The sequence below is a fragment of the Lathyrus oleraceus genome, chromosome 5, assembly GCF_024323335.1.
Source record: "Lathyrus oleraceus cultivar Zhongwan6 chromosome 5, CAAS_Psat_ZW6_1.0, whole genome shotgun sequence".
NCBI lineage: Eukaryota > Viridiplantae > Streptophyta > Magnoliopsida > Fabales > Fabaceae > Lathyrus > Lathyrus oleraceus.
In genome coordinates this window covers 623,711,862-623,736,530 of record NC_066583.1, presented here as the reverse complement: position 1 = coordinate 623,736,530, position 24,669 = coordinate 623,711,862, and the positions used below count along the sequence as shown (strand labels likewise).

The 24,669-nt window shown below is 32.6% G+C and overlaps 12 non-coding genes across 12 annotated transcripts; all 12 read left to right on the top strand.

The window, feature by feature from the left end:
- The first annotated feature begins 524 nt into the window (after positions 1-524).
- TRNAY-GUA (transfer RNA tyrosine (anticodon GUA)) lies at positions 525-610 on the top strand. Its single transcript is given in 2 exon segments — positions 525-561; positions 575-610. It is a non-coding gene; the product is annotated as a tRNA-Tyr (tRNA).
- A 3,659-nt stretch (positions 611-4,269) lies between these two features.
- Positions 4,270-4,355, top strand: TRNAY-GUA (transfer RNA tyrosine (anticodon GUA)). Its single transcript is given in 2 exon segments — positions 4,270-4,306; positions 4,320-4,355. It is a non-coding gene; the product is annotated as a tRNA-Tyr (tRNA).
- A 1,036-nt stretch (positions 4,356-5,391) lies between these two features.
- TRNAY-GUA (transfer RNA tyrosine (anticodon GUA)) lies at positions 5,392-5,477 on the top strand. Its single transcript is given in 2 exon segments — positions 5,392-5,428; positions 5,442-5,477. It is a non-coding gene; the product is annotated as a tRNA-Tyr (tRNA).
- A 1,031-nt stretch (positions 5,478-6,508) lies between these two features.
- On the top strand, positions 6,509-6,594 carry TRNAY-GUA (transfer RNA tyrosine (anticodon GUA)). The gene is given in 2 exon segments: positions 6,509-6,545; positions 6,559-6,594. It is a non-coding gene; the product is annotated as a tRNA-Tyr (tRNA).
- Positions 6,595-8,608: 2,014 nt separating this feature from the next.
- TRNAY-GUA (transfer RNA tyrosine (anticodon GUA)) lies at positions 8,609-8,694 on the top strand. The gene is given in 2 exon segments: positions 8,609-8,645; positions 8,659-8,694. It is a non-coding gene; the product is annotated as a tRNA-Tyr (tRNA).
- A 2,019-nt stretch (positions 8,695-10,713) lies between these two features.
- TRNAY-GUA (transfer RNA tyrosine (anticodon GUA)) lies at positions 10,714-10,799 on the top strand. The gene is given in 2 exon segments: positions 10,714-10,750; positions 10,764-10,799. It is a non-coding gene; the product is annotated as a tRNA-Tyr (tRNA).
- Positions 10,800-14,922: 4,123 nt separating this feature from the next.
- TRNAY-GUA (transfer RNA tyrosine (anticodon GUA)) lies at positions 14,923-15,008 on the top strand. The gene is given in 2 exon segments: positions 14,923-14,959; positions 14,973-15,008. It is a non-coding gene; the product is annotated as a tRNA-Tyr (tRNA).
- A 2,020-nt stretch (positions 15,009-17,028) lies between these two features.
- On the top strand, positions 17,029-17,114 carry TRNAY-GUA (transfer RNA tyrosine (anticodon GUA)). Its single transcript is given in 2 exon segments — positions 17,029-17,065; positions 17,079-17,114. It is a non-coding gene; the product is annotated as a tRNA-Tyr (tRNA).
- A 2,021-nt stretch (positions 17,115-19,135) lies between these two features.
- Positions 19,136-19,221, top strand: TRNAY-GUA (transfer RNA tyrosine (anticodon GUA)). Its single transcript is given in 2 exon segments — positions 19,136-19,172; positions 19,186-19,221. It is a non-coding gene; the product is annotated as a tRNA-Tyr (tRNA).
- A 2,021-nt stretch (positions 19,222-21,242) lies between these two features.
- Positions 21,243-21,328, top strand: TRNAY-GUA (transfer RNA tyrosine (anticodon GUA)). Its single transcript is given in 2 exon segments — positions 21,243-21,279; positions 21,293-21,328. It is a non-coding gene; the product is annotated as a tRNA-Tyr (tRNA).
- Positions 21,329-23,352: 2,024 nt separating this feature from the next.
- On the top strand, positions 23,353-23,438 carry TRNAY-GUA (transfer RNA tyrosine (anticodon GUA)). The gene is given in 2 exon segments: positions 23,353-23,389; positions 23,403-23,438. It is a non-coding gene; the product is annotated as a tRNA-Tyr (tRNA).
- A 1,038-nt stretch (positions 23,439-24,476) lies between these two features.
- On the top strand, positions 24,477-24,562 carry TRNAY-GUA (transfer RNA tyrosine (anticodon GUA)). The gene is given in 2 exon segments: positions 24,477-24,513; positions 24,527-24,562. It is a non-coding gene; the product is annotated as a tRNA-Tyr (tRNA).
- The last annotated feature ends 107 nt before the right edge of the window (positions 24,563-24,669 follow it).

Genomic DNA, 24,669 nt, shown 5'->3' with positions numbered 1-24,669 from the left:
ATGGGCTTCATCCCCCTCCATATCTCATAGTGAGTGATCTTGGTAAGCGACAAGTTTGTTAGTCGATTGTGAATATGACAAGCAATATTCATTACTTCTACCCCAAATGGATGTGGTATATGTTTGACATGGACCATAAGTCTCGACATTTCTTGCAAAGCACGATTCTTCCTTTTGACAATCTCATTCTACAGAGGTGTAACGATAGATAACTCATGGGAAATCCCTTTAGTAGTGCAAAATCAAGAGAAGTCATAGTTCTCAAATTCTTTGTCATGGTCGTTTTGAATGCTAATGATCTTGTCAATCTCTTATCCTTTTTCATGTTCCAAACAAAGACAAAGAGTTTCAATTTCATGTTAACTTTGAATTAATTGATATAAACAAAATTTTAATATAACTTATATAAATGTCTTTACTACATTAAATAAAATAATCTGGTCACCTCACCTACAGAATACACACAAATTACATGCGGTGTTTTACACAATTGTATTCTTAGTTATAAAAAATGCAATCAACAACCGACCTTAGCTCAGTTGGTAGAGCGGAGGACTGTAGTTGTCAAACAGACATCCTTAGGTCACTGGTTCGAATCCGGTAGGTCGGATCAAAATTTACATTTCTCTTTTATCTATCAATGAAACTCAAAACATAATAAATCATTGTTGAACATGGGACTCCACTCATAAGAGGGAGGTGAATTGTGTGTTTCATAAACACTGTAGTTTGAAAAACTTTTATCATTATTTTTAAATTTATAAAACATTTTAAATACGTTTTAATAAATTAGCATTGGAATATAAATAAGCAAAAATAGAGAGTTGATGATTAGAGATTATAACGCCAGCAATTATAGAAGTTCGGTCAAAGTGAAGTGACCTAAATCTCTCTGCAAGATTTGATCTTGAGAGTATAGAATAATTCATATGAGTGGGTTGAACTATTGAACTCCTTTATACAAGGGATATGAAGTTTCGAGCTAACTTACAACTAAACATTAACACCGAGAGAAGAGATTAATCGTCCTTCCAAACAGCGGATTGAAGCAGTTAGTCTTATTTCCAAATAGTGACTTGAATAAAGTGTAATGCTAAACATATGAAAATATTTAACATGGGCTTCATCCCCCTCCATATCTCATAGTGAGTGATCTTGGTAAGCGACAACTTTGTTAGTCGATTGTGAATATGACAAGCAATATTCATTACTTCTACCCCAAATGGATATGGTATATGTTTGACATGGACCATAAGTCTCGACATTTCTTGCAAAGCACGATTCTTTCTTTTGACATTCTCATTCTACAGAGGTGTAACGAGGATAGATAACTCATGGGAAATCCCTTTAGTAGTGCAAAATCAAGAGAAGTCATAGTTCTCAAAGTCTTTGTCATGGTCGTTTTGAATGCTAATGATCTTGTCATGGTCGTTTTGAAGCAGTTAGTCTTATTTCCAAATAGTGACTTGAATAAAGTGTAATGCTAAACATATGAAAATATTTAACATGGGCTTCATCCCCCTCCATATCTCATAGTGAGTGATCTTGGTAAGCGACAAGTTTGTTAGTCGATTGTGAATATGACAAGCAATATTCATTACTTCTACCCCAAATGGATGTGGTATATGTTTGACATGGACCATAAGTCTCGACATTTCTTGCAAAGCACGATTCTTTCTTTTGACAATCTCATTCTACAGAGGTGTAACGAGGATAGATAACTCATGGGAAATCCCTTTAGTAGTGCAAAATCAAGAGAAGTCATAGTTCTCAAAGTCTTTGTCATGGTCGTTTTGAATGCTAATGATCTTGTCAATCTCTTATCCTTTTTCATGTTCCAAACAAAGACAAAGAGTTTCAATTTCATGTTAACTTTGAATTAATTGATATAAACAAAATTTAATATAACTTATATAAATGTCTTTACTACATTAAAATAATAATCTTGGTCACCTCACCTACAGAATACACACAAATTACATGCGGTGTTTTACACAATTGTATTCTTAGTTATAAAAAATGCAATCAACAACCGACCTTAGCTCATTTGGTAGAGCGGAGGACTGTAGTTGTCAAACAGACATCCTTAGGTCACTGGTTTGAATCCGGTTGGTCGGATTAAAATTTTACATTTCTCTTTTTATCTATCAATGAAACTTAAAACATAATAAATCATTGTTGAACATGGGACTCCACTCATAAGAGGGTGAATGTGTGTTTCATAAAAACTGTAGTTTGAAAAACTTTTATCATTATTTTTAAATTTGAAAAACATTTTAAATATGTTTTAATAAATTAGCAGTGGAAATATAAATAAACAAAAAATAGAGAGTTGATGATTAGAGATTATAAAGCCAGCAATTATAGAAGTTCGGTCAAAGTGAAGTGACCTAAATCTCTCTGCAAGATTTGATCTTGAGAGTATAGAATAATTCACATGAGTGGGGTGAACTATTGAACTCCTTTATACAAGGGATATGAAGTTTCAAGCTAACTTACAACTAAACATTAAACACCGGAGAGAAGAGATTAATCGTCATTCCAAACAGCGGATTGAAGCAGTTAGTCTTATTTCCAAATAGCGACTTGAATAAAGTGTAATGCTAAACATATGAAAATATTTAACATGGGCTTCATCCCCCTCCATATCTCATAGTGAGTGATCTTGGTAAGCGACAAGTTTGTTAGTCGATTGTGAATATGACAAGCAATATTCAGTACTTCTACCCCAAATGGATGTGGTATATGTTTGACATGGACCATAAGTCTCGACATTTCTTGCAAAGCACGATTCTTCCTTTTGACAATCTCATTCTACAGAGGTGTAACGAGGACAGATAACTCATGGGAAATCCCTTTAGTAGTGCAAAATCAAGAGAAGTCATAGTTCTCAATTCTTTGTCATGGTCGTTTTGAATGCTAATGATCTTGTCAATCTCTTATCCTTTTCATGTTCCAAACAAAGAAAGAGTTTCAATTTCATGTTAACTTTGAATTAATTGATATAAACAAAATTTTAATATAACTTATATAAATGTCTTTACTACATTAAAATAATAATCTTGGTCACCTCACCTACAAAATACACACAAATTACATGCGGTGTTTTACACAATTGTATTCTTAGTTATAAAAATGCAATCAACAACCGACCTTAGCTCAGTTGGTAGAGCGGAGTTGTAGTTGTCAAACAGACATCCTTAGGTCACTGGTTTGAATCCGGGTAGGTCGGATCAAAATTTTACATTTCTCTTTTTATCTATCAATGAAACTCAAAACATAATAAATCATTGTTGAACATGGGACTCCACTCATAAGAGGGAGGTGATTGTGTGTTTCATAAAACTGTAGTTTGAAAAACTTTTATCATTATTTTTAAATTTGAAAAACATTTTAAATATGTTTTAATAGATTAGCAGTGGAAATATAAATAAGCAAAAAATAGAGAGTTGATGATTAGAGATTATAACGGCAACAATTATAGAAGTTCGGTCAAAGTGAAGTGACCTAAATCTCTCTGCAAGATTTGATCTTGAGAGTATAGAATAATTCATATGAGTGGGTTGAACTATTGAACTCCTTTATACAAGGGATATGAAGTTTCGAGCTAACTTACAACTAAACATTAAACACCGGAGAGAAGAGATTAATCGTCCTTCCAAACAGCGGATTGAAGCAGTTAGTCTTATTTCCAAATAGTGACTTGAATAAAGTGTAATGCTAAACATATGAAAATATTTAACATGGGCTTCATCCCCCTCCATATCTCATAGTGAGTGATCTTGGTAAGCGATAGGTTTGTTAGTCGATTGTGAATATGACAAGCAATATTCATTACTTCTACCCCAAATGGATGTGGTATATGTTTGACATGGACCATAAGTCTCGACATTTCTTGCAAAGCACGATTCTTCCTTTTGACAATCTCATTCTACAGAGGTGTAACGAGGACAGATAACTCATGGGAAATCCCTTTAGTAGTGCAAAATCAAGAGAAGTCATAGTTCTCAAATTCTTTGTCATGGTCGTTTTGAATGCTAATGATCTTGTCAATCTCTTATCCTTTTTCATGTTCCAAACAAAGACAAAGAGTTTCAATTTCATGTTAACTTTGAATTAATTGATATAAACAAAATTTTAATATAACTTATATAATGTCTTTACTACATTAAAATAATAATCTTGGTCACCTCACCTACAGAATACACACAAATTACATGCGGTGTTTTACACAATTGTATTCTTAGTTATAAAAAATGCAATCAACAACCGACCTTAGCTCAGTTGGTAGAGCGGAGGACTGTAGTTGTCAAACAGACATCCTTAGGTCACTGGTTTGAATCCGGTAGGTCGGATCAAATTTTACATTTCTCTTTTTATCTATCAATGAAACTCAAAACATAATAAATCATTGTTGAACATGGGACTCCACTCATAAGAGGGAGGTGAATTGTGTGTTTCATAAAAACTGTAGTTTGAAAAACTTTTATCATTATTTTTAAATTTGAAAAACATTTTAAATATGTTTTAATAAATTAGCAGTGGAATATAAATAAGCAAAAAATAGAGAGTTGATGATTAGAGATTATAACGCCAACAATTATAGAAGTTCGGTCAAAGTGAAGTGACCTAAATCTCTCTGCAAGATTTGATCTTGAGAGTATAGAATAATTCATATGAGTGGGTTGAACTATTGAACTCCTTTATACAAGGGATATGAAGTTTCGAGCTAACTTACAACTAAACATTAAACACCGGAGTGAAGAGATTAATCGTCCTTCCAAACAGCGGATTGAAGCAGTTAGTCTTATTTCCAAATAGTGACTTGAATAAACTATAATGCTAAACATATGAAAATATTTAACATGGGCTTCATCCCCCTCCATATCTCATAGTGAGTGATCTTGTAAGCGATAGGTTTGTTAGTCGATTGTGAATATGACAAGCAATATTCATTACTTCTACCCCAAATGGATGTGGTATATGTTTGACATGGACCATAAGTCTCGACATTTCTTGCAAAGCACGATTCTTCCTTTTGACAATCTCATTCTACAGAGGTGTAACGAGGACATATAACTCATGGGAAATCCCTTTAGTAGTGCAAAATCAAGAGAAGTCATAGTTCTCAAATTCTTTGTCATGGTCGTTTTGAATGCTAATGATCTTGTCAATCTCTTATCCTTTTTCATGTTCCAAACAAAGACAAAGAGTTTCAATTTCATGTTAACTTTGAATTAATTGATATAAACAAAATTTTAATATAACTTATATAAATGTCTTTACTACATTAAAATAATAATCTTGGTCACCTCACCTACAGAATACACACAAATTACATGCGGTGTTTTACACAATTGTATTCTTAGTTATAAAAAATGCAATCAACAACCGACCCTAGCTCAGTTGGTAGAGCGGAGGACTGTAGTTGTCAAACAGACATCCTTAGGTCACTGGTTTGAATCCGGTTGGTCGGATCAAAATTTTACATTTCTCTTTTATCTATCAATGAAACTAAACATAATAAATCATTGTTGAACATGGGACTCCACTCATAAGAGGGAGGTGAATTGTGTTTTTCATAAAACTGTAGTTTGAAAAACTTTTATCATTATTTTTAAATTTGAAAAACATTTTAAATATGTTTTAATAAATTAGCAGTGGAAATATAAATAAGCAAAAAATAGAGAGTTGATGATTAGAGATTATAACGCCAACAATTATAGAAGTTCGGTCAAAGTGAAGTGACCTAAATCTCTCTGCAAGATTTGATCTTGAGAGTATAGAATAATTCATATGAGTGGGTTGAACTATTGAACTCCTTTATACAAGGGATATGAATTTCGAGCTAACTTACAACTAAACATTAAACACCGGAGTGAAGAGATTAATCGTCCTTCCAAACAGCGGATTGAAGCAGTTAGTCTTATTTCCAAATAGTGACTTGAATAAACTATAATGCTAAACATATGAAAATATTTAACATGGGCTTCATCCCCCTCCATATCTCATAGTGAGTGATCTTTGTAAGCGATAGGTTTGTTAGTCGATTGTGAATATGACAAGCAATATTCATTACTTCTACCCCAAATGGATGTGGTATATGTTTGACATGGACCATAAGTCTCGACATTTCTTGCAAAGCACGATTCTTCCTTTTGACAATCTCATTCTACAGAGGTGTAACGAGGACATATAACTCATGGGAAATCCCTTTAGTAGTGCAAAATCAAGAGAAGTCATAGTTCTCAAATTCTTTGTCATGGTCGTTTTGAATGCTAATGATCTTGTCAATCTCTTATCCTTTTCATGTTCCAAACAAAGACAAAGAGTTTCAATTTCATGTTAACTTTGAATTAATTGATATAAACAAATTTTAATATAACTTATATAAATGTCTTTACTACATTAAAATAATAATCTTGGTCACCTCACCTACAGAATACACACAAATTACATGCGGTGTTTTACACAATTGTATTATTAGTTATAAAAATGCAATCAACAACCGACCTTAGCTCAGTTGGTAGAGCAGAGGACTGTAGTTGTCAAACAGACATCCTTAGGTCACTGGTTCGAATCCGGTAGGTCGAAATTTTACATTTCTCTTTTTATCTATCAATGAAACTCAAAACATAATAAATCATTGTTGAACATGGGACTCCACTCATAAGAGGGAGGTGAATTGTGTGTTTCATAAAAACTGTAGTTTGAAAAACTTTTATCATTATTTTTAAATTTGAAAAACATTTTAAATATGTTTTAATAAATTAGCAGTGGAAATATAAATAAGCAAAAAATAGAGAGTTGATGATTAGAGATTATAACGCCAACAATTATAGAAGTTCGGTCAAAGTGAAGTGACCTAAATCTCTCTGCAAGATTTGATCTTGAGAGTATAGAATAATTCATATGAGTGGGTTGAACTATTGAACTCCTTTATACAAGGGATATGAAGTTTCGAGCTAACTTACAACTAAACATTAAACACAGGAGAGAAGAGATTAATCGTCCTTCCAAACAGCGGATTGAAGCAGTTAGTCTTATTTCCAAATAGTGACTTGAATAAACTATAATGCTAAACATATGAAAATATTTAACATGGGCTTCATCCCCCTCCATATCTCATAGTGAGTGATCTTGGTAAGCGATAGGTTTGTTAGTCGATTGTGAATATGACAAGCAATATTCATTACTTCTACCCCAAATGGATGTGGTATATGTTTGACATGGACCATAAGTCTCGACATTTCTTGCAAAGCACGATTCTTCCTTTTGACAATCTCATTCTACAGAGGTGTAACGAGGACAGATAACTCATGGGAAATCCCTTTAGTAGTGCAAAATCAAGAGAAGTCATAGTTCTCAAATTCTTTGTCATGGTCGTTTTGAATGCTAATGATCTTGTCAATCTATTATCCTTTTTCATGTTCCAAACAAAGACAAAGAGTTTCAATTTCATGTTAACTTTGAATTAATTGATATAAACAAAATTTTAATATAACTTATATAAATGTCTTTACTACATTAAAATAATAATCTTGGTCACCTCACCTACAAAATACACACAAATTACATGCGGTGTTTTACACAATTGTATTCTTAGTTATAAAAATGCAATCAACAACCGACCTTAGCTCAGTTGGTAGAGCGGAGGACTGTAGTTGTCAAACAGACATCCTTAGGTCACTGGTTCGAAAAACTTTATCATTGTTTTTAAATTTGAAAAACATTTTAAATATGTTTTAATATTAATCAGTGGAAATATAAATAAGCAAAAATAGAGAGTTGATGATTAGAGATTATAACGCCAACAATTATAGAAGTTCGGTCAAAGTGAAGTGACCTAAATCTCTCTGCAAGATTTGATCTTGAGAGTATAGAATAATTCATATGAGTGGGTTGAACTATTGAACTCCTTTATACAAGGGATATGAAATTTCGAGCTAACTTACAACTAAACATTAAACACCGGAGTGAAGAGATTAATCGTCCTTCCAAACAGCGGATTGAAGCAGTTAGTCTTATTTCCAAATAGTGACTTGAATAAACTATAATGCTAAACATATGAAAATATTTAACATGGGCTTCATCCCCCTCCATATCTCATAGTGAGTGATCTTTGTAAGCGATAGGTTTGTTAGTCGATTGTGAATATGACAAGCAATATTCATTACTTCTACCCCAAATGGATGTGGTATATGTTTGACATGGACCATAAGTCTCGACATTTCTTGCAAAGCACGATTCTTCCTTTTGACAATCTCATTCTACAGAGGTGTAACGAGGACATATAACTCATGGGAAATCCCTTTAGTAGTGCAAAATCAAGAGAAGTCATAGTTCTCAAATTCTTTGTCATGGTCGTTTTGAATGCTAATGATCTTGTCAATCTCTTATCCTTTTTCATGTTCCAAACAAAGACAAAGAGTTTCAATTTCATGTTAACTTTGAATTAATTGATATAAACAAATTTTTATATAACTTATATAAATGTCTTTACTACATTAAAATAATAATCTTGGTCACCTCACCTACAGAATACACACAAATTACATGCGGTGTTTTACACAATTGTATTATTAGTTATAAAAATTGCAATCAACAACCGACCTTAGCTCAGTTGGTAGAGCGGAGGACTGTAGTTGTCAAACAGACATCCTTAGGTCACTGGTTCGAATCCGGTAGGTCGGATCAAAATTTTACATTTCTCTTTTTATCTATCAATGAAACTCAAAACATAATAAATCATTGTTGAACATGGGACTCCACTCATAAGAGGGAGGTGAATTGTGTGTTTCATAAAAACTGTAGTTTGAAAAACTTTTATCATTATTTTTAAATTTGAAAAACATTTTAATATGTTTTAATAAATTAGCAGTGGAAATATAAATAAGCAAAAAATAGAGAGTTGATGATTAGAGATTATAACGCCAACAATTATAGAAGTTCGGTCAAAGTGAAGTGACCTAAATCTCTCTGCAAGATTTGATCTTGAGAGTATAGAATAATTCATATGAGTGGGTTGAACTATTGAACTCCTTTATACAAGGGATATGAAGTTTCGAGCTAACTTACAACTAAACATTAAACACAGGAGAGAAGAGATTAATCGTCCTTCCAAACAGCGGATTGAAGCAGTTAGTCTTATTTCCAAATAGTGACTTGAATAAACTATAATGCTAAACATATGAAAATATTTAACATGGGCTTCATCCCCCTCCATATCTCATAGTGAGTGATCTTGGTAAGCGATAGGTTTGTTAGTCGATTGTGAATATGACAAGCAATATTCATTACTTCTACCCCAAATGGATGTGGTATATGTTTGACATGGACCATAAGTCTCGACATTTCTTGCAAAGCACGATTCTTCCTTTTGACAATCTCATTCTACAGAGGTGTAACGAGGACAGATAACTCATGGGAAATCCCTTTAGTAGTGCAAAATCAAGAGAAGTCATAGTTCTCAAATTCTTTGTCATGGTCGTTTTGAATGCTAATGATCTTGTCAATCTATTATCCTTTTTCATGTTCCAAACAAAGACAAAGAGTTTCAATTTCATGTTAACTTTGAATTAATTGATATAAACAAAATTTTAATATAACTTATATAAATGTCTTTACTACATTAAAATAATAATCTTGGTCACCTCACCTACAAATACACACAAATTACATGCGGTGTTTTACACAATTGTATTCTTAGTTATAAAAAATGCAATCAACAACCGACCTTAGCTCAGTTGGTAGAGCGGAGGACTGTAGTTGTCAAACAGACATCCTTAGGTCACTGGTTCGAAAACTTTTATCATTGTTTTTAAATTTGAAAAACATTTTAAATATGTTTTAATAAATAGCAGTGGAAATATAAATAAGCAAAAAATAGAGAGTTGATGATTAGAGATTATAACGCCAACAATTATAGAAGTTCGGTCAAAGTGAAGTGACCTAAATCTCTCTGCAAGATTTGATCTTGAGAGTATAGAATAATTCATATGAGTGGGTTGAACTATTGAACTCCTTTATACAAGGGATATGAAATTTCGAGCTAACTTACAACTAAACATTAAACACCGGAGAGAAGAGATTAATCGTCCTTCCAAACAGCGGATTGAAGCAGTTAGTCTTATTTCCAAATAGTGACTTGAATAAACTATAATGCTAAACATATGAAAATATTTAACATGGGCTTCATCCCCCTCCATATCTCATAGTGAGTGATCTTGGTAAGCGATAGGTTTGTTAGTCGATTGTGAATATGACAAGCAATATTCATTACTTCTACCCCAAATGGATGTGGTATATGTTTGACATGGACCATAAGTCTCGACATTTCTTGCAAAGCACGATTCTTCCTTTTGACAATCTCATTCTACAGAGGTGTAACGAGGACATATAACTCATGGGAAATCCCTTTAGTAGTGCAAAATCAAGAGAAGTCATAGTTCTCAAATTCTTTGTCATGGTCGTTTTGAATGCTAATGATCTTGTCAATCTCTTATCCTTTTTCATGTTCCAAACAAAGACAAAGAGTTTCAATTTCATGTTAACTTTGAATTAATTGATATAAACAAATTTTTAATATAACTTATATAAATGTCTTTACTACATTAAAATAATAATCTTGGTCACCTCACCTACAGAATACACACAAATTACATGCGGTGTTTTACACAATTGTATTCTTAGTTATAAAAATGCAATCAACAACCGACCTTAGCTCAGTTGGTAGAGCGGAGGACTGTAGTTGTCAAACAGACATCCTTAGGTCACTGGTTCGAATCCGGTTGGTCGGATTAAATTTTACATCTCTTTTTATCTATCAATGAAACTTAAAACATAATAAATCATTGTTGAACATGGGACTCCACTCATAAGAGGGAGGTGAATTGTGTGTTTCATAAAAACTGTAGTTTGAAAAACTTTTATCATTATTTTTAAATTTGAAAAACATTTTAAATATGTTTTAATAAATTAGCAGTGGAAATATAAATAAGCAAAAAATAGAGAGTTGATGATTAGAGATTATAACGCCAACAATTATAGAAGTTCGGTCAAAGTGAAGTGACCTAAATCTCTCTGCAAGATTTGATCTTGAGAGTATAGAATAATTCATATGAGTGGGTTGAACTATTGAACTCCTTTATACAAGGGATATGAAGTTTCGAGCTAACTTACAACTAAACATTAAACACCGGAGTGAAGAGATTAATCGTCCTTCCAAACAGCGGATTGAAGCAGTTAGTCTTATTTCCAAATAGTGACTTGAATAAACTATAATGCTAAACATATGAAAATATTTAACATGGGCTTCATCCCCCTCCATATCTCATAGTGAGTGATCTTGTAAGCGATAGGTTTGTTAGTCGATTGTGAATATGACAAGCAATATTCATTACTTCTACCCCAAATGGATGTGGTATATGTTTGACATGGACCATAAGTCTCGACATTTCTTGCAAAGCACGATTCTTCCTTTTGACAATCTCATTCTACAGAGGTGTAACGAGGACATATAACTCATGGGAAATCCCTTTAGTAGTGCAAAATCAAGAGAAGTCATAGTTCTCAAATTCTTTGTCATGGTCGTTTTGAATGCTAATGATCTTGTCAATCTCTTATCCTTTTTCATGTTCCAAACAAAGACAAAGAGTTTCAATTTCATGTTAACTTTGAATTAATTGATATAAACAAATTTTAATATAACTTATATAAATGTCTTTACTACATTAAAATAATAATCTTGGTCACCTCACCTACAGAATACACACAAATTACATGCGGTGTTTTACACAATTGTATTCTTAGTTATAAAAAATGCAATCAACAACCGACCTTAGCTCAGTTGGTAGAGCGGAGGACTGTAGTTGTCAAACAGACATCCTTAGGTCACTGGTTTGAATCGGTTGGTCGGATTAAAATTTACATTTCTCTTTTTATCTATCAATGAAACTTAAAACATAATAAATCATTGTTGAACATGGGACTCCACTCATAAGAGGAGGTGAATTGTGTGTTTCATAAAAACTGTAGTTTGAAAAACTTTTATCATTATTTTTAAATTTGAAAAACATTTTAAATATGTTTTAATAAATTAGCAGTGGAAATATAAATAAGCAAAAAATAGAGAGTTGATGATTAGAGATTATAACGCCAACAATTATAGAAGTTCGGTCAAAGTGAAGTGACCTAAATCTCTCTGCAAGATTTGATCTTGAGAGTATAGAATAATTCATATGAGTGGGTTGAACTATTGAACTCCTTTATACAAGGGATATGAAGTTTCGAGCTAACTTACAACTAAACATTAAACACCGGAGTGAAGAGATTAATCGTCCTTCCAAACAGCGGATTGAAGCAGTTAGTCTTATTTCCAAATAGTGACTTGAATAAACTATAATGCTAAACATATGAAAATATTTAACATGGGCTTCATCCCCCTCCATATCTCATAGTGAGTGATCTTGGTAAGCGATAGGTTTGTTAGTCGATTGTGAATATGACAAGCAATATTCATTACTTCTACCCCAAATGGATGTGGTATATGTTTGACATGGACCATAAGTCTCGACATTTCTTGCAAAGCACGATTCTTCCTTTTGACAATCTCATTCTACAGAGGTGTAACGAGGACATATAACTCATGGGAAATCCCTTTAGTAGTGCAAAATCAAGAGAAGTCATAGTTCTCAAATTCTTTGTCATGGTCGTTTTGAATGCTAATGATCTTGTCAATCTCTTATCCTTTTTCATGTTCCAAACAAAGACAAAGAGTTTCAATTTCATGTTAACTTTGAATTAATTGATATAAACAAATTTTTAATATAACTTATATAAATGTCTTTACTACATTAAAATAATAATCTTGGTCACCTCACCTACAGAATACACACAAATTACATGCGGTGTTTTACACAATTGTATTCTTAGTTATAAAAAATGCAATCAACAACCGACCTTAGCTCAGTTGGTAGAGCGGAGGACTGTAGTTGTCAAACAGACATCCTTAGGTCACTGGTTCGAAAAACTTTTATCATTATTTTTAAATTTGAAAAACATTTTAAATATGTTTTAATAAATTAGCAGTGGAAATATAAATAAGCAAAAAATAGAGAGTTGATGATTAGAGATTATAACGCCAACAATTATAGAAGTTCGGTCAAAGTGAAGTGACCTAAATCTCTCTGCAAGATTTGATCTTGAGAGTATAGAATAATTCATATGAGTGGGTTGAACTATTGAACTCCTTTATACAAGGGATATGAAGTTTCGAGCTAACTTACAACTAAACATTAAACACCGGAGAGAAGAGATTAATCGTCCTTCCAAACAGCGGATTGAAGCAGTTAGTCTTATTTCCAAATAGTGACTTGAATAAACTATAATGCTAAACATATGAAAATATTTAACATGGGCTTCATCCCCCTCCATATCTCATAGTGAGTGATCTTGGTAAGCGATAGGTTTGTTAGTCGATTGTGAATATGACAAGCAATATTCATTACTTCTACCCCAAATGGATGTGGTATATGTTTGACATGGACCATAAGTCTCGACATTTCTTGCAAAGCACGATTCTTCCTTTTGACAATCTCATTCTACAGAGGTGTAACGAGGACAGATAACTCATGGGAAATCCCTTTAGTAGTGCAAAATCAAGAGAAGTCATAGTTCTCAAATTCTTTGTCATGGTCGTTTTGAATGCTAATGATCTTGTCAATCTCTTATCCTTTTTCATGTTCCAAACAAAGACAAAGAGTTTCAATTTCATGTTAACTTTGAATTAATTGATATAAACAAAATTTTAATATAACTTATATAAATGTCTTTACTACATTAAATAATAATCTTGGTCACCTCACCTACAAAATACACACAAATTACATGCGGTGTTTTACACAATTGTATTCTTAGTTATAAAAAATGCAATCAACAACCGACCTTAGCTCAGTTGGTAGAGCGGAGGACTGTAGTTGTCAAACAGACATCCTTAGGTCACTGGTTCGAAAAACTTTTATCATTGTTTTAAATTTGAAAAACATTTTAAATATGTTTTAATAAATTAGCAGTGGAAATATAAATAAGCAAAAAATAGAGAGTTGATGATTAGAGATTATAACGCCAACAATTATAGAAGTTCGGTCAAAGTGAAGTGACCTAAATCTCTCTGCAAGATTTGATCTTGAGAGTATAGAATAATTCATATGAGTGGGTTGAACTATTGAACTCCTTTATACAAGGGATATGAATTTCGAGCTAACTTACAACTAAACATTAAACACCGGAGTGAAGAGATTAATCGTCCTTCCAAACAGCGGATTGAAGCAGTTAGTCTTATTTCCAAATAGTGACTTGAATAAACTATAATGCTAAACATATGAAAATATTTAACATGGGCTTCATCCCCCTCCATATCTCATAGTGAGTGATCTTTGTAAGCGATAGGTTTGTTAGTCGATTGTGAATATGACAAGCAATATTCATTACTTCTACCCCAAATGGATGTGGTATATGTTTGACATGGACCATAAGTCTCGACATTTCTTGCAAAGCACGATTCTTCCTTTTGACAATCTCATTCTACAGAGGTGTAACGAGGACATATAACTCATGGGAAATCCCTTTAGTAGTGCAAAATCAAGAGAAGTCATAGTTCTCAAATTCTTTGTCATGGTCGTTTTGAATGCTAATGATCTTGTCAATCTCTTATCCTTTTTCATGTTCCAAACAAAGACAAAGAGTTTCAATTTCATGTTAACTTTGAATTAATTGATATAAACAAATTTTTAATATAACTTATATAAATGTCTTTACTACATTAAAATAATAATCTTGGTCACCTCACCTACAGAATACACACAAATTACATGCGGTGTTTTACACAATTGTATTATTAGTTATAAAAAATGCAATCAACAACCGACCTTAGCTCAGTTGGTAGAGCGGAGGACTGTAGTTGTCAAACAGACATCCTTAGGTCACTGGTTCGAATCCGGTAGGTCGGATCAAAAATTTACATTTCTCTTTTTATCTATCAATGAAACTCAAAACATAATAAATCATTGTTGAACATGGGACTCCACTCATAAGAGGGAGGTGAATTGTGTGTTTCATAAAAACTGTAGTTTGAAAAACTTTTATCATTATTTTTAAATTTGAAAAACATTTTAAATATGTTTTAATAAATTAGCAGTGGAAATATAAATAAGCAAAAAATAGAGAGTTGATGATTAGAGATTATAACGCCAACAATTATAGAAGTTCGGTCAAAGTGAAGTGACCTAAATCTCTCTGCAAGATTTGATCTTGAGAGTATAGAATAATTCATATGAGTGGGTTGAACTATTGAACTCCTTTATACAAGGGATATGAAGTTTCGAGCTAACTTACAACTAAACATTAAACACAGGAGAGAAGAGATTAATCGTCCTTCCAAACAGCGGATTGAAGCAGTTAGTCTTATTTCCAAATAGTGACTTGAATAAACTATAATGCTAAACATATGAAAATATTTAACATGGGCTTCATCCCCCTCCATATCTCATAGTGAGTGATCTTGGTAAGCGATAGGTTGTTAGTCGATTGTGAATATGACAAGCAATATTCATTACTTCTACCCCAAATGGATGTGGTATATGTTTGACATGGACCATAAGTCTCGACATTTCTTGCAAAGCACGATTCTTCCTTTTGACAATCTCATTCTACAGAGGTGTAACGAGGACAGATAACTCATGGGAAATCCCTTTAGTAGTGCAAAATCAAGAGAAGTCATAGTTCTCAAATTCTTTGTCATGGTCGTTTTGAATGCTAATGATCTTGTCAATCTATTATCCTTTTTCATGTTCCAAACAAAGACAAAGAGTTTCAATTTCATGTTAACTTTGAATTATTGATATAAACAAATTTTAATATAACTTATATAAATGTCTTTACTACATTAAAATAATAATCTTGGTCACCTCACCTACAAAATACACACAAATTACATGCGGTGTTTTACACAATTGTATTCTTAGTTATAAAAAATGCAATCAACAACCGACCTTAGCTCAGTTGGTAGAGCGGAGGACTGTAGTTGTCAAACAGACATCCTTAGGTCACTGGTTCGAAAAACTTTTATCATTGTTTTTAAATTTGAAAAACATTTTAAATATGTTTTAATAAATTAGCAGTGGAAATATAAATAAGCAAAAAATAGAGAGTTGATGATTAGAGATTATAACGCCAACAATTATAGAAGTTCGGTCAAAGTGAAGTGACCTAAATCTCTCTGCAAGATTTGATCTTGAGAGTATAGAATAATTCATATGAGTGGGTTGAACTATTGAACTCCTTTATACAAGGGATATGAAATTTCGAGCTAACTTACAACTAAACATTAAACACCGGAGTGAAGAGATTAATCGTCCTTCCAAACAGCGGATTGAAGCAGTTAGTCTTATTTCCAAATAGTGACTTGAATAAACTATAATGCTAAACATATGAAAATATTTAACATGGGCTTCATCCCCCTCCATATCTCATAGTGAGTGATCTTTGTAAGCGATAGGTTTGTTAGTCGATTGTGAATATGACAAGCAATATTCATTACTTCTACCCCAAATGGATGTGGTATATGTTTGACATGGACCATAAGTCTCGACATTTCTTGCAAAGCACGATTCTTCCTTTTGACAATCTCATTCTACAGAGGTGTAACGAGGACATATAACTCATGGGAAATCCCTTTAGTAGTGCAAAATCAAGAGAAGTCATAGTTCTCAAATTCTTTGTCATGGTCGTTTTGAATGCTAATGATCTTGTCAATCTCTTATCCTTTTTCATGTTCCAAACAAAGACAAAGAGTTTCAATTTCATGTTAACTTTGAATTAATTGATATAAACAAATTTTAATATAACTTATATAAATGTCTTTACTACATTAAAATAATAATCTTGGTCACCTCACCTACAGAATACACACAAATTACATGCGGTGTTTTACACAATTGTATTATTAGTTATAAAAAATGCAATCAACAACCGACCTTAGCTCAGTTGGTAGAGCGGAGGACTGTAGTTGTCAAACAGACATCCTTAGGTCACTGGTTCGAATCCGGTAGGTCGGATCAAAATTTTACATTTCTCTTTTTATCTATCAATGAAACTCAAAACATAATAAATCATTGTTGAACATGGGACTCCACTCATAAGAGGGAGGTGAATTGTGTGTTTCATAAAAACTGTAGTTTGAAAAACTTTTATCATTATTTTTAAATTTGAAAAACATTTTAAATCTGTTTTAATAAATTAGCAGTGGAAATAAAATAAGCAAAAAATAGAGAGTTGATGATTAGAGATTATAACGCCAACAATTATAGAAGTTCGGTCAAAGTGAAGTGACCTAAATCTCTCTGCAAGATTTGATCTTGAGAGTATAGAATAATTCATATGAGTGGGTTGAACTATTGAACTCCTTTATACAAGGGATATGAAGTTTCGAGCTAACTTACAACTAAACATTAAACACAGGAGAGAAGAGATTAATCGTCCTTCCAAACAGCGGATTGAAGCAGTTAGTCTTATTTCCAAATAGTGACTTGAATAAACTATAATGCTAAACATATGAAAATATTTAACATGGGCTTCATCCCCCTCCATATCTCATAGTGAGTGATCTTGGTAAGCGATAGGTTTGTTAGTCGATTGTGAATATGACAAGCAATATTCATTACTTCTACCCCAAATGGATGTGGTATATGTTTGACATGGACCATAAGTCTCGACATTTCTTGCAAAGCACGATTCTTCCTTTTGACAATCTCATTCTACAGAGGTGTAACGAGGACAGATAACTCATGGGAAATCCCTTTAGTAGTGCAAAATCAAGAGAAGTCATAGTTCTCAAATTCTTTGTCATGGTCGTTTTGAATGCTAATGATCTTGTCAATCTATTATCCTTTTTCATGTTCCAAACAAAGACAAAGAGTTTCAATTTCATGTTAACTTTGAATTAATTGATATAAACAAATTTTAATATAACTTATATAAATGTCTTTACTACATTAAAATAATAATCTTGGTCACCTCACCTACAAAATACACACAAATTACATGCGGTGTTTTACACAATTGTATTCTTAGTTATAAAAAATGCAATCAACAACCGACCTTAGCTCAGTTGGTAGAGCGGAGGACTGTAGTTGTCAAACAGACATCCTTAGGTCACTGGTTCGAAAAACTTTTATCATTGTTTTTAAATTTGAAAAACATTTTAAATATGTTTAATAAATTAGCAGTGGAAATATAAATAAGCAAAAAATAGAGAGTTGATGATTAGAGATTATAACGCCAACAATTATAGAAGTTCGGTCAAAGTGAAGTGACCTAAATCTCTCTGCAAGATTTGATCTTGAGAGTATAGAATAATTCATATGAGTGGGTTGAACTATTGAACTCCTTTATACAAGGGATATGAAATTTCGAGCTAACTTACAACTAAACATTAAACACCGGAGTGAAGAGATTAATCGTCCTTCCAAACAGCGGATTGAAGCAGTTAGTCTTATTTCCAAATAGTGACTTGAATAAACTATAATGCTAAACATATGAAAATATTTAACATGGGCTTCATCCCCCTCCATATCTCATAGTGAGTGATCTTTGTAAGCGATAGGTTTGTTAGTCGATTGTGAATATGACAAGCAATATTCATTACTTCTACCCCAAATGGATGTGGTATATGTTTGACATGGACCATAAGTCTCGACATTTCTTGCAAAGCACGATTCTTCCTTTTGACAATCTCATTCTACAGAGGTGTAACGAGGACATATAACTCATGGGAAATCCCTTTAGTAGTGCAAAATCAAGAGAAGTCATAGTTCTCAAATTCTTTGTCATGGTCGTTTTGAATGCTAATGATCTTGTCAATCTCTTATCCTTTTTCATGTTCCAAACAAAGACAAAGAGTTTCAATTTCATGTTAACTTTGAATTAATTGATATAAACAAATTTTTAATATAACTTATATAAATGTCTTTACTACATTAAAATAATAATCTTGGTCACCTCACCTACAGAATACACACAAATTACATGCGGTGTTTTACACAATTGTATTATTAGTTATAAAAAATGCAATCAACAACCGACCTTAGCTCAGTTGGTAGAGCGGAGGACTGTAGTTGTCAAACAGACATCCTTAGGTCACTGGTTCGAATCCGGTAGGTCGGATCAAAATTTACATTTCTCTTTTTATCTATCAATGAAACTCAAAACATAATAAATCATTGTTGAACATGGGACTCCACTCATAAGAGGGAGGTGAATTGTGTGTTTCATAAAAACTGTAGTTTGAAAAACTTTTATCATTATTTTTAAATTTGAAAAACATTTTAAATATGTTTTAATAAATTAGCAGTGGAAATATAAATAAGCAAAAAATAGAGAGTTGATGATTAGAGATTATAACGCCAACAATTATAGAAGTTCGGTCAAAGTGAAGTGACCTAAATCTCTCTGCAAGATTTGATCTTGAGAGTATAGAATAATTCATATGAGTGGGTTGAACTATTGAACTCCTTTATACAAGGGATATGAAGTTTCGAGCTAACTTACAACTAAACATTAAACACAGGAGAGAAGAGATTAATCGTCCTTCCAAACAGCGGATTGAAGCAGTTAGTCTTATTTCCAAATAGTGACTTGAATAAACTATAATGCTAAACATATGAAAATATTTAACATGGGCTTCATCCCCCTCCATATCTCATAGTGAGTGATCTTGGTAAGCGATAGGTTTGTTAGTCGATTGTGAATATGACAAGCAATATTCATTACTTCTACCCCAAATGGATGTGGTATATGTTTGACATGGACCATAAGTCTCGACATTTCTTGCAAAGCACGATTCTTCCTTTTGACAATCTCATTCTACAGAGGTGTAACGAGGACAGATAACTCATGGGAAATCCCTTTAGTAGTGCAAAATCAAGAGAAGTCATAGTTCTCAAATTCTTTGTCATGGTCGTTTTGAATGCTAATGATCTTGTCAATCTATTATCCTTTTTCATGTTCCAAACAAAGACAAAGAGTTTCAATTTCATGTTAACTTTGAATTAATTGATATAAACAAAATTTTAATATAACTTATATAAATGTCTTTACTACATTAAAATAATAATCTTGGTCACCTCACCTACAAATACACACAAATTACATGCGGTGTTTTACACAATTGTATTCTTAGTTATAAAAAATGCAATCAACAACCGACCTTAGCTCAGTTGGTAGAGCGGAGGACTGTAGTTGTCAAACAGACATCCTTAGGTCACTGGTTCGAAAAACTTTTATCATTGTTTTTAAATTTGAAAAACATTTTAAATATGTTTTAATAAATTAGCAGTGGAAATATAAATAAGCAAAAAATAGAGAGTTGATGATTAGAGATTATAACGCCAACAATTATAGAAGTTCGGTCAAAGTGAAGTGACCTAAATCTCTCTGCAAGATTTGATCTTGAGAGTATAGAATAATTCATATGAGTGGGTTGAACTATTGAACTCCTTTATACAAGGGATATGAAATTTCGAGCTAACTTACAACTAAACATTAAACACCGGAGTGAAGAGATTAATCGTCCTTCCAAACAGCGGATTGAAGCAGTTAGTCTTATTTCCAAATAGTGACTTGAATAAACTATAATGCTAAACATATGAAAATATTTAACATGGGCTTCATCCCCCTCCATATCTCATAGTGAGTGATCTTTGTAAGCGATAGGTTTGTTAGTCGATTGTGAATATGACAAGCAATATTCATTACTTCTACCCCAAATGGATGTGGTATATGTTTGACATGGACCATAAGTCTCGACATTTCTTGCAAAGCACGATTCTTCCTTTTGACAATCTCATTCTACAGAGGTGTAACGAGGACATATAACTCATGGGAAATCCCTTTAGTAGTGCAAAATCAAGAGAAGTCATAGTTCTCAAATTCTTTGTCATGGTCGTTTTGAATGCTAATGATCTTGTCAATCTCTTATCCTTTTTCATGTTCCAAACAAAGACAAAGAGTTTCAATTTCATGTTAACTTTGAATTAATTGATATAAACAATTTTTAATATAACTTATATAAATGTCTTTACTACATTAAAATAATAATCTTGGTCACCTCACCTACAGAATACACACAAATTACATGCGGTGTTTTACACAATTGTATTATTAGTTATAAAAAATGCAATCAACAACCGACCTTAGCTCAGTTGGTAGAGCGGAGGACTGTAGTTGTCAAACAGACATCCTTAGGTCACTGGTTCGAATCCGGTAGGTCGGATCAAAATTTTACATTTCTCTTTTTATCTATCAATGAAACTCAAAACATAATAAATCATTGTTGAACATGGGACTCCACTCATAAGAGGGAGGTGAATTGTGTGTTTCATAAAAACTGTAGTTTGAAAAACTTTTATCATTATTTTTAAATTTGAAAAACATTTTAAATATGTTTTAATAAATTAGCAGTGGAAATATAAATAAGCAAAAAATAGAGAGTTGATGATTAGAGATTATAACGCCAACAATTATAGAAGTTCGGTCAAAGTGAAGTGACCTAAATCTCTCTGCAAGATTTGATCTTGAGAGTATAGAATAATTCATATGAGTGGGTTGAACTATTGAACTCCTTTATACAAGGGATATGAAGTTTCGAGCTAACTTACAACTAAACATTAAACACAGGAGAGAAGAGATTAATCGTCCTTCCAAACAGCGGATTGAAGCAGTTAGTCTTATTTCCAAATAGTGACTTGAATAAACTATAATGCTAAACATATGAAAATATTTAACATGGGCTTCATCCCCCTCCATATCTCATAGTGAGTGATCTTGGTAAGCGATAGGTTTGTTAGTCGATTGTGAATATGACAAGCAATATTCATTACTTCTACCCCAAATGGATGTGGTATATGTTTGACATGGACCATAAGTCTCGACATTTCTTGCAAAGCACGATTCTTCCTTTTGACAATCTCATTCTACAGAGGTGTAACGAGGACAGATAACTCATGGGAAATCCCTTTAGTAGTGCAAAATCAAGAGAAGTCATAGTTCTCAAATTCTTTGTCATGGTCGTTTTGAATGCTAATGATCTTGTCAATCTATTATCCTTTTTCATGTTCCAAACAAAGACAAAGAGTTTCAATTTCATGTTAACTTTGAATTAATTGATATAAACAAAATTTTAATATAACTTATATAAATGTCTTTACTACATTAAAATAATAATCTTGGTCACCTCACCTACAAAATACACACAAATTACATGCGGTGTTTTACACAATTGTATTCTTAGTTATAAAAAATGCAATCAACAACCGACCTTAGCTCAGTTGGTAGAGCGGAGGACTGTAGTTGTCAAACAGACATCCTTAGGTCACTGGTTCGAAAAACTTTTATCATTGTTTTTAAATTTGAAAAACATTTTAAATATGTTTTAATAAATTAGCAGTGGAAATATAAATAAGCAAAAAATAGAGAGTTGATGATTAGAGATTATAACGCCAACAATTATAGAAGTTCGGTCAAAGTGAAGTGACCTAAATCTCTCTGCAAGATTTGATCTTGAGAGTATAGAATAATTCATATGAGTGGGTTGAACTATTGAACTCCTTTATACAAGGGATATGAAATTTCGAGCTAACTTACAACTAAACATTAAACACCGGAGTGAAGAGATTAATCGTCCTTCCAAACAGCGGATTGAAGCAGTTAGTCTTATTTCCAAATAGTGACTTGAATAAACTATAATGCTAAACATATGAAAATATTTAACATGGGCTTCATCCCCCTCCATATCTCATAGTGAGTGATCTTTGTAAGCGATAGGTTTGTTAGTCGATTGTGAATATGACAAGCAATATTCATTACTTCTACCCCAAATGGATGTGGTATATGTTTGACATGGACCATAAGTCTCGACATTTCTTGCAAAGCACGATTCTTCCTTTTGACAATCTCATTCTACAGAGGTGTAACGAGGACATATAACTCATGGGAAATCCCTTTAGTAGTGCAAAATCAAGAGAAGTCATAGTTCTCAAATTCTTTGTCATGGTCGTTTTGAATGCTAATGATCTTGTCAATCTCTTATCCTTTTTCATGTTCCAAACAAAGACAAAGAGTTTCAATTTCATGTTAACTTTGAATTAATTGATATAAACAAATTTTTAATATAACTTATATAAATGTCTTTACTACATTAAAATAATAATCTTGGTCACCTCACCTACAGAATACACACAAATTACATGCGGTGTTTTACACAATTGTATTATTAGTTATAAAAATTGCAATCAACAACCGACCTTAGCTCAGTTGGTAGAGCGGAGGACTGTAGTTGTCAAACAGACATCCTTAGGTCACTGGTTCGAATCCGGTAGGTCGGATCAAAATTTTACATTTCTCTTTTTATCTATCAATGAAACTCAAAACATAATAAATCATTGTTGAACATGGGACTCCACTCATAAGAGGGAGGTGAATTGTGTGTTTCATAAAAACTGTAGTTTGAAAAACTTTTATCATTATTTTTAAATTTGAAAAACATTTTAAATATGTTTTAATAAATTAGCAGTGGAAATATAAATAAGCAAAAAATAGAGAGTTGATGATTAGAGATTATAACGCCAACAATTATAGAAGTTCGGTCAAAGTGAAGTGACCTAAATCTCTCTGCAAGATTTGATCTTGAGAGTATAGAATAATTCATATGAGTGGGTTGAACTATTGAACTCCTTTATACAAGGGATATGAAGTTTCGAGCTAACTTACAACTAAACATTAAACACAGGAGAGAAGAGATTAATCGTCCTTCCAAACAGCGGATTGAAGCAGTTAGTCTTATTTCCAAATAGTGACTTGAATAAACTATAATGCTAAACATATGAAAATATTTAACATGGGCTTCATCCCCCTCCATATCTCATAGTGAGTGATCTTGGTAAGCGATAGGTTTGTTAGTCGATTGTGAATATGACAAGCAATATTCATTACTTCTACCCCAAATGGATGTGGTATATGTTTGACATGGACCATAAGTCTCGACATTTCTTGCAAAGCACGATTCTTCCTTTTGACAATCTCATTCTACAGAGGTGTAACGAGGACAGATAACTCATGGGAAATCCCTTTAGTAGTGCAAAATCAAGAGAAGTCATAGTTCTCAAATTCTTTGTCATGGTCGTTTTGAATGCTAATGATCTTGTCAATCTCTTATCCTTTTTCATGTTCCAAACAAAGACAAAGAGTTTCAATTTCATGTTAACTTTGAATTAATTGATATAAACAAATTTTAATATAACTTATATAAATGTCTTTACTACATTAAAATAATAATCTTGGTCACCTCACCTACAGAATACACACAAATTACATGCGGTGTTTTACACAATTGTATTATTAGTTATAAAAAATGCAATCAACAACCGACCTTAGCTCAGTTGGTAGAGCAGAGGACTGTAGTTGTCAAACAGACATCCTTAAGTCACTGGTTCGAATCCGGTAGGTCGAAATTTTACATTTCTCTTTTTATCTATCAATGAAACTCAAAACATAATATATCATTGTTGAACATGGGACTCCACTCATAAGAGGGAGGTGAATTGTGTGTTTCATAAA